The sequence below is a fragment of the Vigna angularis genome, chromosome 7, assembly GCF_016808095.1.
Source record: "Vigna angularis cultivar LongXiaoDou No.4 chromosome 7, ASM1680809v1, whole genome shotgun sequence".
NCBI lineage: Eukaryota > Viridiplantae > Streptophyta > Magnoliopsida > Fabales > Fabaceae > Vigna > Vigna angularis.
In genome coordinates, this window is record NC_068976.1 from 36263082 (window position 1) to 36276508 (window position 13427).

Genomic DNA, 13427 nt, shown 5'->3' on the forward strand with positions numbered 1-13427 from the left:
TGTTTGCAGCAAAAGCTTGAGATGGGTTTTCCACAGTGGTCTCCACCAAGCTAGGACATTCATCAGTATAATGGTTAGTTGAAATGCAAATTCCACACTTCTTAACAATTTGTGGAGTTGAGGTTTTAAACAAACTTGTAATCTCGTCGAGTTTGCTTTCTAGCTTATTTAATCTTTCATCTATCCTCTTTCCATCAACTGCACCATTATCAATTTCATGCACTCCCTTCAACAAAGTCACTGAATTTTCTCTTGTGCCATACTGTTGATTGTCTACTGCCTTCTGTCCTATTAGATCTATACCATCTTTTGGTGACCGGTCTAAGAAAGATCCTCCACTTGCAGCATCTGCCCATGACCTATCAGTAGGACTTAAGCCTTCATAAAAGCTTAGAATAAAATCTTCCATTTGGAGTTGAGGGCATGAAGAACATAGTTTCTTGAATCTTTCCCAATATTCACTAAGATTCTCTCTATATCTCTGTCTTATATCTTGAATTTCTCTGCGGATAGCTGATAATCTGGATGCAGGAAAATACTTCTCAAGAAAGAGTCTTTCAATAGTTTCCCAATTTGTAATCCGTGCAGAGAGATAATACCACCAATCTTGATCTACACCTTGAAGAGTAAAAGGAAAAGCTCTCATTTTAAGGCTCTCTATTGTGATCTTGGGAGATCTAAAGTTTTCACTCAACATGTGAAATTGTCTCAAGTACTTATGTTGATTGTCCCCATTGAACTTTGGTAAGGCATTTAATAGGTCAGCTCTCAGCTCCCACTCCTCATTAGGATATTCAATGTTACTTCGGATAGCAATATTGTGGGAGGTGGCTAATTGTCTGATGGTTCTTTGTGCCATATTGTTTGGGTTAAGATCAGGTAAAGGATTTGATGGTATGTTTGTGATTGGAGATAATGAAGGTGGAATGACTTCAGTTGTAGGAAATGTTCCTTCAGTAGAACACCCAAATTTCAATCTTCTCCGCAGCTTACGCAAATTCCTTTCAACTTCCGGGTTAATTTGATAAAATTCTCCCGGGTTAGCTCTGGTCATACACTACGCAATCTGCTGAAATTTGTTCCTCTATTACTTCTCTTTTTCTTTTGTTCTTGCTTTAGATAAAGATTTCAAATAAGAGATAAGAGAGACTTTGTTGGGTCCACTCCCAGGAAAGAGAGGTGCGTCACAATGGACAACTTAAGTACCAAGTCTTTCCTAGCCAAAGTGTATTCAAACTAGCCTCAAGTATTTCTCAAGAGAAATTCTTAATAAAAACAAGAACAAAGATCTTTTTGCTAAACCAAGAATGACTAAAGACTATAAAATAACTCAAATTATATTAAATGTATGTGCGTTAAATAAAACAAATAAAGATAAAAATAAAAAAAAAATAATAAAAAAAATAAAAAAATAAAATAAGAATCAAAATATTTAAAATACTAACCATATTCCCCAGCAACGGCGCCAAATTTGATAGGCTGTGATTGAAGCTATCAAATTAATACTACTTTTCAAGGCAACTTCAATATTGCCAAGTAGTATCTAAGAAAGTAGATAGGGCTAAAGTAACCCTGAGTCGTCTCCCAACGAACACGGAATTGCTTTTGAATATTTGTGACTCTTACGAATGTTATGCAATGCTTATGAATAAAAGTAATGGTTGAAGAGTGTTTAAAGAATAAATAAGAAACTTAAAAACAGTTACGATGAAATAGGCTAATTCCACTACTTTTCCAAGATAGATTCATCATCAGTTATTCACGGATAATTGTTCAATTGATTATTGTTTAAGTTTCAAATTAATTAAAGTACATTCTTAATTAATTTGAGGGCGATCATGCATTTAACCAAAGTAAATTCTCAATCAAATGCAAAACCTTTCTAGATTATTCACAATAAATTCAACCAAAGTACATTCTCAATCAAATTCTATTGTGTTTAATTATGTCTATTCTTAAATCTCCTAACCAAGTTAAAAGTTAATCAATCAAAGTAAATTCTCAATTGATTATAGTTGAAATTATTACTACCAACCAAAGTAGATTCTAAATTGATAGTAAAAACCATTTAATCATATGAAAGTTCCTAAATTAAATCAAAGTAAATTGTCAATTAAATCTAGAAACCCTATAACTCATATAATCAATATGCATGTAGATTCAAACACATTATGATGCAACAATCTTTACTTTTAACAAGATAGAGAGATAAAAGACATAGAGAGAACAACTTAAATCAATAACCAAAGTAAACAATTGCATTAACTCAATCTAACCTCAGAATCCATAATGGAATTACAGCAAAATTAGCCTAGATGCTTAGCTCTCCATGAAAAGAGTTGAATACAAGATGAAAGAAAAGTGAGAGGAGTATCAGAGAATAAATCAAGTGAAGTCCCCGGGTCTCTTTATATAGGGCTTGATTGGGCTTGGACTCTGAGTATTCAGTTGATAGAATCTTTTGTCTTATATCTTCCAAATAACTAAAAGATTTAGATAATTAAAACATTATTTGGAAGATATTTTCGGTTGATATTCCCAAATTAAATTAATTCAACAACTGAATTTTATCTTTTAGCTTTTTTGAATTTCTAAAATTGCACAAATGCCCTGAAATTTCCTCTATCTACACTTTAGGCCCTTCTGAGTTTCTGAAATTACAAGAAAGCCCCTCAGTTGACTAGCTTTGACCAGAGGAGGACGCACCCAATGGGAGCTCGCCACGTGGTTGCCCTCTTCCTTCCCCAATTAGGGTTTCAGATTGGGGAAAGGGCTTTCCCCCTTTTCGTCGTCTGGCTACGCCGCGAATTGGATTGCGCTGCAACCCTGCTCTTGCGTCTTTGATTCTGTTGTGTTTTTGGATTTGCAGGTGGAGGTCCGATTACAGAGCTGGAAGGTGCGGTGGCGTGTGATGGCTGCCATGGAGGGTGGGCAACGGCGTGAACGCTCGTTGATGGCGGAATCGCGATTGCGATTACTGTGCGATCGGAAGAGGTGGCGGAGTGGCGAACGGCGTTGGCAAGGTTGATCGTAGATGGCGCGATTTGGTTCCGAGAATGGAGAAGATGAAGGTGACGGTGGCTGTGGAAGAAGTGCTCGCGGACGATGGAAGCGGAGAACACGCGTCTGGTCTCGCGATGGCAGCAACTTCACGGTGGCGAGACTAGTTTCGAGAAGGGAGAAGATGAACGGAGGTCGCGGCATGGTGGTGACGGCGGCACGGCAGTGGCGTTGGGCTTGCGGCGGTGGCACAGCAGTGGTTGTTCGGTGACGGAGCGGCGCGGCGGGAAGGTGGTGGCGGCTAGGGTTCTGTTGGAGAAGGTGGAAGATGATGCTCATGGGTTAGGGCTGAGGTGGCGAGATGTGGTTGGCTAGATCTGTGTGGGGAGGATTTGGACACGTGGCATGATCTGGTGGAGTCTAGTTGAGGAGGGGTGTGTATAGGAAACTTAGGGAGGTGTAGTAAAAATGGCTTAGTGTTTGTGCTTGGTCTTTGGCCTGTTTCAGAAATAGGAGTGTATGTAGGGATTTTAGGGGGTGCAAGGGTAAAGTCTGCCTGTTTGGCCCATCTGTACATTATTTTCCAAATAAAACCTGATTTTGGGCCTTGAATTGCCATTTGAACGAATAGAACTTATAATTTCAGCTGCACAAATAAACGTAAGGCTTTCCAAGAATAATTTATGCAATTAAAATCACTTTTTAAGTCCCTTTTAATTCCAAACACAATATATGAAATCATCACAAATCCTCTTTAAATCAATCATTCAAGCACAATTATCCCATCAAAAATTTGAATTTTAAAGTATAAATGTGGGCATAAATATGCACTCATCACATAGCCTAGGTAATTCTCAGCTGGATAATCACCAATCTTTCTTGCATTAGTGTAGAATTCTTTCACCATAGCTATATTGGCAGGTGTAGGGTATGTGGCTAGCTTCCCCCAATCATTCCCTAACGATTGCTCTCCAAATTGAGGAGCAAAGTTAGGTATCATTCCAACCTTTGTCTCTATAAGTAGTCTCCTGTCTTGGACCACCTTGAAGTGCTTCTCATGTTTGCGAGATTGGAACCTACTAGAATGGGGTTGTTCTGGTTCCTTTTCTTTTCTTTTGGATGCCATGGTCTTCATTCTTTTTCCTGAAGAGGATGCCATTCCTACATCAAACACAAATACAAAACCGCAAAAAATGTTGTAAATCATTAGTAAAACACAGACAACACCATATTTCGAAGCTAAACCACCGCTGAGGGTCAAAATCACCCCTCAGCGCCACCAGTGCAGCAATCCAGAACGCAACTCAACAAAAACTACATGTCTGTCAGAGTGCCGCTCAGCGACAATTTACCCCTAAGCGGTGACTCAGCAGATTTTTGAAAAATTCGTTTTGAACCTGTCCTAACTCCACCCACATGCAATTTTCAGTTTTCCAGAACAACATCATTCAGTTCAATCAGTTCAAACATCTATTAAATCATCAAATCATGCATAGAAATTAAAACCCGTAAAAATTCATGCTTTAACAATCAAATTAAAACTCAAGAACCCTAGAATGAAAAATGCTTGACTTACTTAGGTGGAGATGCTAGATGAAATGAGAATGCTTTCAAGCTATGATGCTCTCTTCCAACCCCAAACTTAGATGGAAAACTAGTGAGAAAGTGAGTGAAAGGGAGATTTTCTCAAGAGGGATGAGGAAAAAGTTGTAGAGATCCTTTGAAAAAGTATGTAGGAGTGTGTGTGCAGAGAAGAGTATGAAAAGAGAAACTAAGGCACAGCTTAGGGTATAAAAATACCCTAATGGGCTCGGGTTCTGCTAAGGGGCAACCTAAGCCCAGTCCGCGACTGATACAAGAAGGCCTAGCACCATTGGACCTATCACAAGAGGGATGATCAAGAAAATACAAGATGAGTACTCTCCCAAAAGTCAAACCCTCTTTGCTATTTTTGGATGGAAAATTGGAGAACAAGAAGATGCTACCAATTTGCCAAAACATGGAGAAGGGTAAAGTGGAAATTGCCACACAAGAAGGGGTGTGCTTATCCTTCTATGGGGTAGCATTAGTAATTGTTTTCTCCACATGTTAAAATTCATTTGGCACGCTTACTGGAAGCTACTCATTTAGCACATGGTTAGTAATAACATTTCACAATTAAAACGTGTAAAAGGCTTGCTCAAGCTGGGAGATTGATCTATAAAATCTCATGGGCAAAGCTTGTATCTCACTTTTGAATATATTGAGTTTTGCTATGCTGATGCATTTTTCCAGCAACCAGAACTCTGTCAAAAGTCACCTCTTATTGAGCTTTCTTTCTCCTTCTAGCTTCCTTCCAGTGAAGGCCTTCTGAGTTAGATATTCCACTCACCATAGAGCTCTTCCTCCATCTCTGCATACACTGAATTCACTATTCCACTGCTGTTAAACCCATTTCATTCCGCTGCCAGCTGCCTTCCGTGAGCCAACCTCTACACTGTTCTTGATCCAATTCATCCTTCCACTGCCTTCAATCCTCACTTCTGCTGGAACAACTTCATCAAGTGGTATTCAGAGCCTTGGTTCTGCATCACGCTCCAGCTAAGTGTTCTTGCCATTCTATACTGTCATAAACACTTATTTCGTGTTTTTCTTGAATCTGTGCACTGTTTCATTACTCTCTTCAATTCCAGTAGTTTTCATTTACATCGTGTCTTTGTTTCAGCTTTTATTTGATTTTATTGTTCATCATTTTAATCGGATCAATTCATTGATTTGAGTCTTTTAAATTTTTTAATCTGCATTGTTTTGTCCAGTCATGTGATTTTCTTGAATTTTTGTCAAAAATCCTGAGTAATTTTGGTGCCTGGATAAATCTGTGAAACTGGATGTGTTTTTCAATAGAAGCACCTCAGATGAGCAATGATCAAAGAGCTCAAGTGCATCTTGAATTCCATCACAGTGCAGTTTCAGTTAATACAGAATTCAAATCTGTTTTGAATTTGATTTAAAATGTGTTTCTGAAATGCACCGTGTGAAATTAAAATTGGTGATGTTTGAGTTGCTGTAATGTGATGTGTGCATACCATATGAACAAGGAATTATCCAAGAAAATCAATCTGGTTGCACCATTCTGCAGAATCCATAACTCATTCAAGCAGCTTGACCGAACTGCACCTATCTTTGATTGATGTTTCTGAAATTTTTCTGATTTTTGAATCTGTCCAGATTAGAAATCATATTTGGACATCTTTTCAGTCATTCCTAGAGTCTTGTTTAAGTTTCATTTGTTGTCCTGGAATCATAATATTTGTTTACAGTTTTGTTTGAATCCTCTGCTGAAGTTTGGGTGGTGATTTGGCTTAATTTTAGTGCAAAATAGCAACTGAAGTAGTGAAAATCGGAATTCCAAGTTTTTAGCCTCTGCTGGCAGTTTGAGCAAGTCACATTTGGTTAAACAAAGTTGCTCAAATCATAAAATTAAGTGTGCAAACGTGTTTATGTAAAATTGCCATTCAAACCACCAAATTTTCAACATTTTTTTCTGATATAAGCTGCAGATTTTGAAAATTCAGAGTTTGGTATGATTAATGCATCAGATTCAGTGTTAGATTGGTAGCAAAAGCTTGGTTCAATTGAATTAAAAGAACTGCACAATTCAAATCTAACCATAAACTGCACTGTAAAAAGCTGTTTGAACCAGTACTCAGCAAAAATTGTAAAATTTTGATGCACAATTTTCAGCCATTCTCCTAGGCATTTTGTCAAACACGTTGCATAGTTTACATTTGGTTTCGAAATTGATCAAAGCTGCAACTTATCTTTGTTTCTTGCTTTTCAAATCTACTCTAGATCCTTTCCTAAGTTCATTTTGAGTGCCACCATTCATTGGAAACCGATTAATTGATTGATTTAAGCTGTTTGAAAATCCTGCACATAAGATGTTTGATAAAACTACAGTTGTGCATTCTGGTTTAACAGTTTCTGGCAGCAGCAGTGTTGATTTTCTGGCTTAATAATTGATTAGTGGTGGACTGTATGAGCTCTTTGTTGGGTGCAGAATTATCTCAGGAGGTCCTACAACACTGGTAGCATCTTAGGGAGTGGATTGGAGCAAGGAAAGATCAACATTGAGGCTGAAATTTTTGGTGCAGCAGAACCAAATTCTTCACTGGTCTGCATCAAACTGGTTGCTGCAACAGCAGCATAATTCACTTGCAGCTGAGAGAATTGCATGAATCCAAGCTGATTCATTACTTGTTTGAGAGCAACCAAAGCTGCCACATTCAACCACATCCTTGTTTTACCAAATTTTGTGTTTCCCTTATATTTTTGGTGTTACTTTCTTTTTCAATTTTGTAAGTTGGCCATTTCAAGCAAGTGAAGTGGAAGAGCTCATAAGTGTTCTTCTCTCATTTGCTAACTTGACTAAAAGTCTCATCACTTTAAAATTGGTAGACGGTGAGTGTGTCTTAGATCCAAAGTCTAAGCCTCACCTAGGAGACTTCACTTTAATTGCTTGTTCCATTCTCGACTAGATAGCATATATCTTGTGCGAATAGGAAGCTCTCTTAGGGGTCCGAATTTAGAGTTAGGTTGTGCCTTTTCTTTACTTTGTGTTTTCTTTGTTGTCTTTAAGACTTAAGTGGATTTAAGAGTGATTTTGATCTAAGGACTATAGTAAGTAGCAAGAAGCATATTTGGCAAGGAAAAGGCTTGGTACTTAAGCATTCCTAGTGAATCACCTCCCTTACCTGGAATATTGCTTCAAGTGAAAATCTCTAGTCTTTACTCCAAGAATAACATTTAAGTCCATCATAATGTCTAGAAGGCATTCTCCTAGGATTAGTGATAGTGAAAAAGAACATTTTTCTCTTCAAACTTTAGTTAATGAATTCAAGGAAATAAGAAGAGAAATGAATGAAGAGAAAGTCAATAGAGAGCTTCAAAATGCTGTTATTCAAGATGAGTTGAGAATGATAAGGAAAAGTAAGTCTAGGGGAAGTCAGAGTGAAAACTCTCAAGAGGGAGGGATGTCTATGAGTCTGGGTGATTATTACCCTAATCAACCTTCTACTTCTAGAAGGCATAGGAGAAATTCTAATGCACCCCCACCCCCTAAAGAAGTCAATGTGGTGTTGCCTCACTTCCATGGGAAGGACAATGTAGAGGCTTATCTTGATTGGGAGATGAAGGTAGAACAATTGTTTGAATGCCACCAACTGAGTGAAGAGAGGAAGGTATCTCTAGCTACCCTAAGCTTTCAAGGGTATGCAATGTACTGGTGGACTGCTTTAGTCAAAGAGAGGCTTAGACATCAAGCCCCTCCCATCCACTATTGGAATGATCTCAAGTCTGCCCTTAGGAGGAGACACATTCCCTCCTACTACAATAGGGAACTCATGGATAAACTCCAAAGGTTACAACAAAGGTCTATGACAGTTGAGGAATATAGACAAAAGATGGAGTTGTATATGATGAGGGTAGGCATAGTGGAGGGTCCAGAAATTACTTTAGCTAGATTTTTAAGTGGGCTCAATTTTGACATAAGAGATAAGGTTGAACTTCTACCTTATAGAGATTTGAATGATCTTGTTCAAATGTGTATAAAGGTAGAACAACAAAACTTGAGAAAATCTTCTTCTAAAAGAATTCAAGTTCAACCTACTTTTGAAAAGAAAATTTTTAAAGAAAAAGAGCCCTTTAAACCTCTAGCCAAAATAGAAGAGAGACCCAAGAAAGAGACACCCTCACACACAAGAACAAGTGAAATCAAATGCTTCAAATGTCTAGGAAGGGGTCATGTAGCTACTCAATGTCCTACAAAAAGAAACATTATTTTGAAAGGCAAGGACATTTATAGTAGTGAAAGTGACACCCCAACTAGTACAAGTGAGAGTGAGGAAGAAGAGAGGGAAGAGGAAATATATGTTGATGATGGGCAACTTCTCATGGTGAGAAGGATACTTAGCAACCAACCAAGTCTTGAACACATATCACAAAGAGAGAACATCTTTCACACAAGATGTAAAATTCAAGAAAATCATTGTTCTCTCATTGTTGATAGTGGGTCTTGTTGCAATTGTTGTAGCACAAGGTTGGTTGAGAAGTTGAAACTTGATATTATACCCCATCCAAAACCTTATAAACTTCATTGGCTAAATGAAGATGGGGATATAATAGTCAAGAATCAAGTGAAGTTGGCATTTTCCATTGGGAACTTCAAAGATGAAGTTTTATGTGATATAGTTCCCATGGAAGCATGTCATGTGTTATTGGGGAGACCATGGCAATTTGATCATCAAACTATCCATCATGGTCTAACCAATACCATCACTATCCATCAAAAGGACAAGAAGTTTGTGCTTCATCCTTTGACTCCTAACCAAGTGGCTAAGGATCAAGCACAAATGAAGTCTTTAAGAAAGCAAGAACATGCTCAAAAGAAAAATTCCAAAAGAAAGGAGGGTAGTGTGCCACCTAAGGTCACTCAACATGAAGTCCTTTTAAACAAAAAGACTTTAATCAATACACTTCAAGTTGAGCAACCTTCATATCTTCTTCTTTGTCAAGGGACACTTACATGCACATCTAGTGATTCAAAGATTTCAACTCCTTCTCTATCCATTCAAAAACTTTTGAAAGAATTTGATGATCTATTCCCACAAGAAACTAAGGAGATTGAGACACAAGTCCAAGAGTTGCTAGATAAAGGCTTAGTTCAAAAGAGTCTAAGTCCATGTGCTGTACCAGTGTTGCTTGTTCCAAAAAAAGATGGGAAGTGGCGCATGTGTTGTGATTGTAGAGCTATCAACAACATCACAATCAAGTATAGACATCCCATTCCTAGGCTTGATGATATGTTGGATGAATTGCATGGAGCACAAATATTTTCAAAGGTAGATTTAAAAAGTGGCTATCACCAAATAAGAATTAAGGAAGGTGATGAATGGAAAACTGCCTTTAAGACCAAGTTTGGATTATATGAATGGCTAGTTATGCCTTTTGGTCTTACAAATGCTCCAAGCACATTCATGAGACTTATGAATCATGTCCTTAGGGATTGCATTGGGAAGTTTGTAGTTGTTTACTTTGATGACATCTTGGTATATAGTCAAAATTTGCAAACTCATGAAAAACATTTGAGAGTTGTTTTAACAATTCTTAGAACACACAAATTGTTTGCAAACTTTGACAAATGTACCTTTTGTGTTGATAGTGTCATATTTCTTGGATTTGTGGTCACCAAAAATGGGGTTCATGTGGACCCAGAAAAAATAAAGGCCATCCAAGATTGGCCTCCTCCAAAGAATGTAGGAGAAGTAAGGAGCTTCCATGGGTTGGCAAGCTTTTACAGAAGATTTGTTCCTAACTTCTCTAGTCTTGCATCAGCCCTCAATGAGTTGGTGAAAAAAGATGTTACATTCCATTGGGGGGATAAACAACAAAAAGCTTTTGAGCTACTCAAAGAGAAGCTCACACAAGCACCCATTCTAGCTTTGCCAAATTTTTCCAAAACTTTTGAGCTAGAATGTGATGCTTCAGGATTTGGCATAGGTGCAGTATTATTACAAGAAGGACACCCAATTGCATACTTTAGTGAAAAACTTCATGGTGCCTCTTGTAATTATCCCACCTATGACAAAGAACTCTATGCACTTGTGAGGGCTCTTCAAACTTGGGAACATTACCTTGTTGCCAAGGAGTTTATCATTCATAGTGATCATGAATCACTTAAGTATTTGAAGAGTCAACACAAGTTACAAAAGAGGCATGCTAAGTGGTTAGAATTCATTGAACAATTCACCTATGTTATTAAATACAAGAAAGGAAAATCCAATGTGGTGGCTGATGCTTTGTCAAGAAAAATTAATCTATTAGCCACATTGGGAGCTCAAATTCTTGGATTTAATAACATTCTTGAATTATATTCACAAGATCTTGATTTTGCTCATATCTATGAGGAATGTCTCAATAAGCCTCAAGGAGGATTCTATGTGAAAGAGGGTTATCTTTTTAAAGAAGGAAAAATTTGCATTCCCCAAGGTTCACATAGAAAACTCCTTGTTCAAGAGACACATGAGGGAGGATTAATGGGACATTTTGGGGTAGAAAAGACCCTTGGCATGTTGAAAGAAAAATTCTTTTGGCCTCACATGAGAAGGGATGTTCAAAGGCATTGCTTTAAGTGTATAACTTGTTTAGAAGCTAAATCTAAATCAATGCCTCATGGACTGTATACTCCTTTGAATGTTGCTTCCACCCCTTGGGAAGAGATAAGTATGGATTTTGTGTTAGGTCTTCCCAAAACTTCTAGGGGTTTTGATTCTATCTTTGTGGTGGTAGATAGATTTAGCAAAATGGCTCATTTTATACCTTGCCACAAAGTAGATGATGCAAGCAACATTGCAAAGTTATTCTTCAGAGATGTGGTTAAACTTCATGGGTTACCTAAGGTAATAGTTTCGGATAGAGATACAAAATTTCTTAGTCACTTTTGGCGGACCTTATGGTCTAGATTAGGGACTAAGTTATCTTTTTCTACTACTTGCCATCCTCAAACAGATGGTCAAACTAAAGTAGTCAATAGATCTCTTTCCACTTTACTAAGGGTAGTTCTAAAAGGCAATCACAAATCTTGGGATGAGTATCTTCCTCATGTTGAGTTTGCATACAATAGAGTAGTTCATGGAACTACTAAATTGTCTCCTTTTGAAGTTGTTTATGGTTTTAATCCTTTGACACCCATGGATATAATACCCCTTCCAAATGCTATTGATTTTGTTCATCAAGATGGGGTATCTAAATCCAAGTTTATCAAAGAATTACATCATAAGGTTAAAAATCAAATTCAACAACAAAATGAGAAATATGCCAAGCAACACAACAAGGGCAAGAAAGAGTTAATCTTCAATGAAGGTGATCTAGTTTGGGTTCATCTTAGAAAGGAAAGATTTCCTCAACTAAGAAAATCCAAACTCAATCCTAGAGGAGATGGACCTTTTAGAGTGATAAGGAGGATAAATAACAATGCCTATCAAATTGATCTTCCTCCTGAATACGGTGTTCATGCTACCTTCAATGTATCTGACCTTAAACCTTTTGCAGGTTATGCAAGTGAAAATGAAGACCCTATGGATTTGAGGGCAAATCCCTCTCAAGAGGGAGGGGATGATACAAGAAGGCCTAGCACCATTGGACCTATCACAAGAGGGATGATCAAGAAAATACAAGATGAGTACTCTCCCAAAAGTCAAACCCTCTTTTCTATTTTTGGATGGAAAATTGGAGAACAAGAAGATGCTACCAATTTGCCAAAACATGGAGAAGGGTAAAGTGGACATTGCCACACAAGAAGGGGTGTGCTTATCCTTCTATGGGGTAGCATTAGTAATTGTTTTCTCCACATGTTAAAATTCATTTGGCACGCTTACTGGAAGCTACTCATTTAGAACATGGTTAGTAATAACATTTCACAATTAAAACGTGTAAAAGGCTTGCTCAAGCTGGGAGATTGATCTATAAAATCTCATGGGCAAAGCTTGTATCTCACTTTTGAATATATTGAGTTTTGCTATGCTGATGCATTTTTCCAGCAACTAGAACTCTGTCAAAAGTCACCTCTTATTGAGCTTTCTTTCTCCTTCTAGCTTCCTTCCAGTGAAGGCCTTCTGAGTTAGATATTCCACTCACCATAGAGCTCTTCCTCCATCTCTGCATACACTGAATTCACTATTCCACTGCTGTTAAACCCATTTCATTCCGCTGCCAGCTGCCTTCCATGAGCCAACCTCTACACTGTTCTTGATCCAATTCATCCTTCCACTGCCTTCAATCCTCACTTCTGCTGGAACAACTTCATCAGCGACACTACCGCTCAGCGGCACTTTCGGGAAGTGTTCTTCTTCTTCCTAGCTTGACCTAGATGCGTCCTAAACATACCCCTCACTGGCTCCCTGCAATAAAATTCTCAGATCACTCATGCACAACCCTATCATGCAACTAAAGCAGAATCAAAACAAACAATACAGATAAAAGCAATCAACTGGGTTGCCTCCCAAGTAGTGCTTGTTTAACGTCACGAGCCTGACCCAAAATCCTCCAACACCCTTCAGCAGATGCAAATGTTTCTTACCAACACCCATCAGTAGGTGTATACAAACATAGTATCCTTCAGTAGATACTCTTTCGCCTAACATCCATCAGTAGATGTAAACCCTGTAACAAACTTATAACTAAAACAAAAATACCCAAAAGTTTAAAATTACATCACCAAACCAAAAATTAAAAGTTCTTAAATCACTGGGTTGCCTCCCAACAAGCGCTCTTTTAACGTCACTAGCTTGACCCAATAAAACTCATGTTCCATCTTCTTTTTCTTCTTTCTACTGAACTTCTTCAGAAATTTGATCAAACCAGGAACCTGTTGCAATGTCTCAATCATAGGA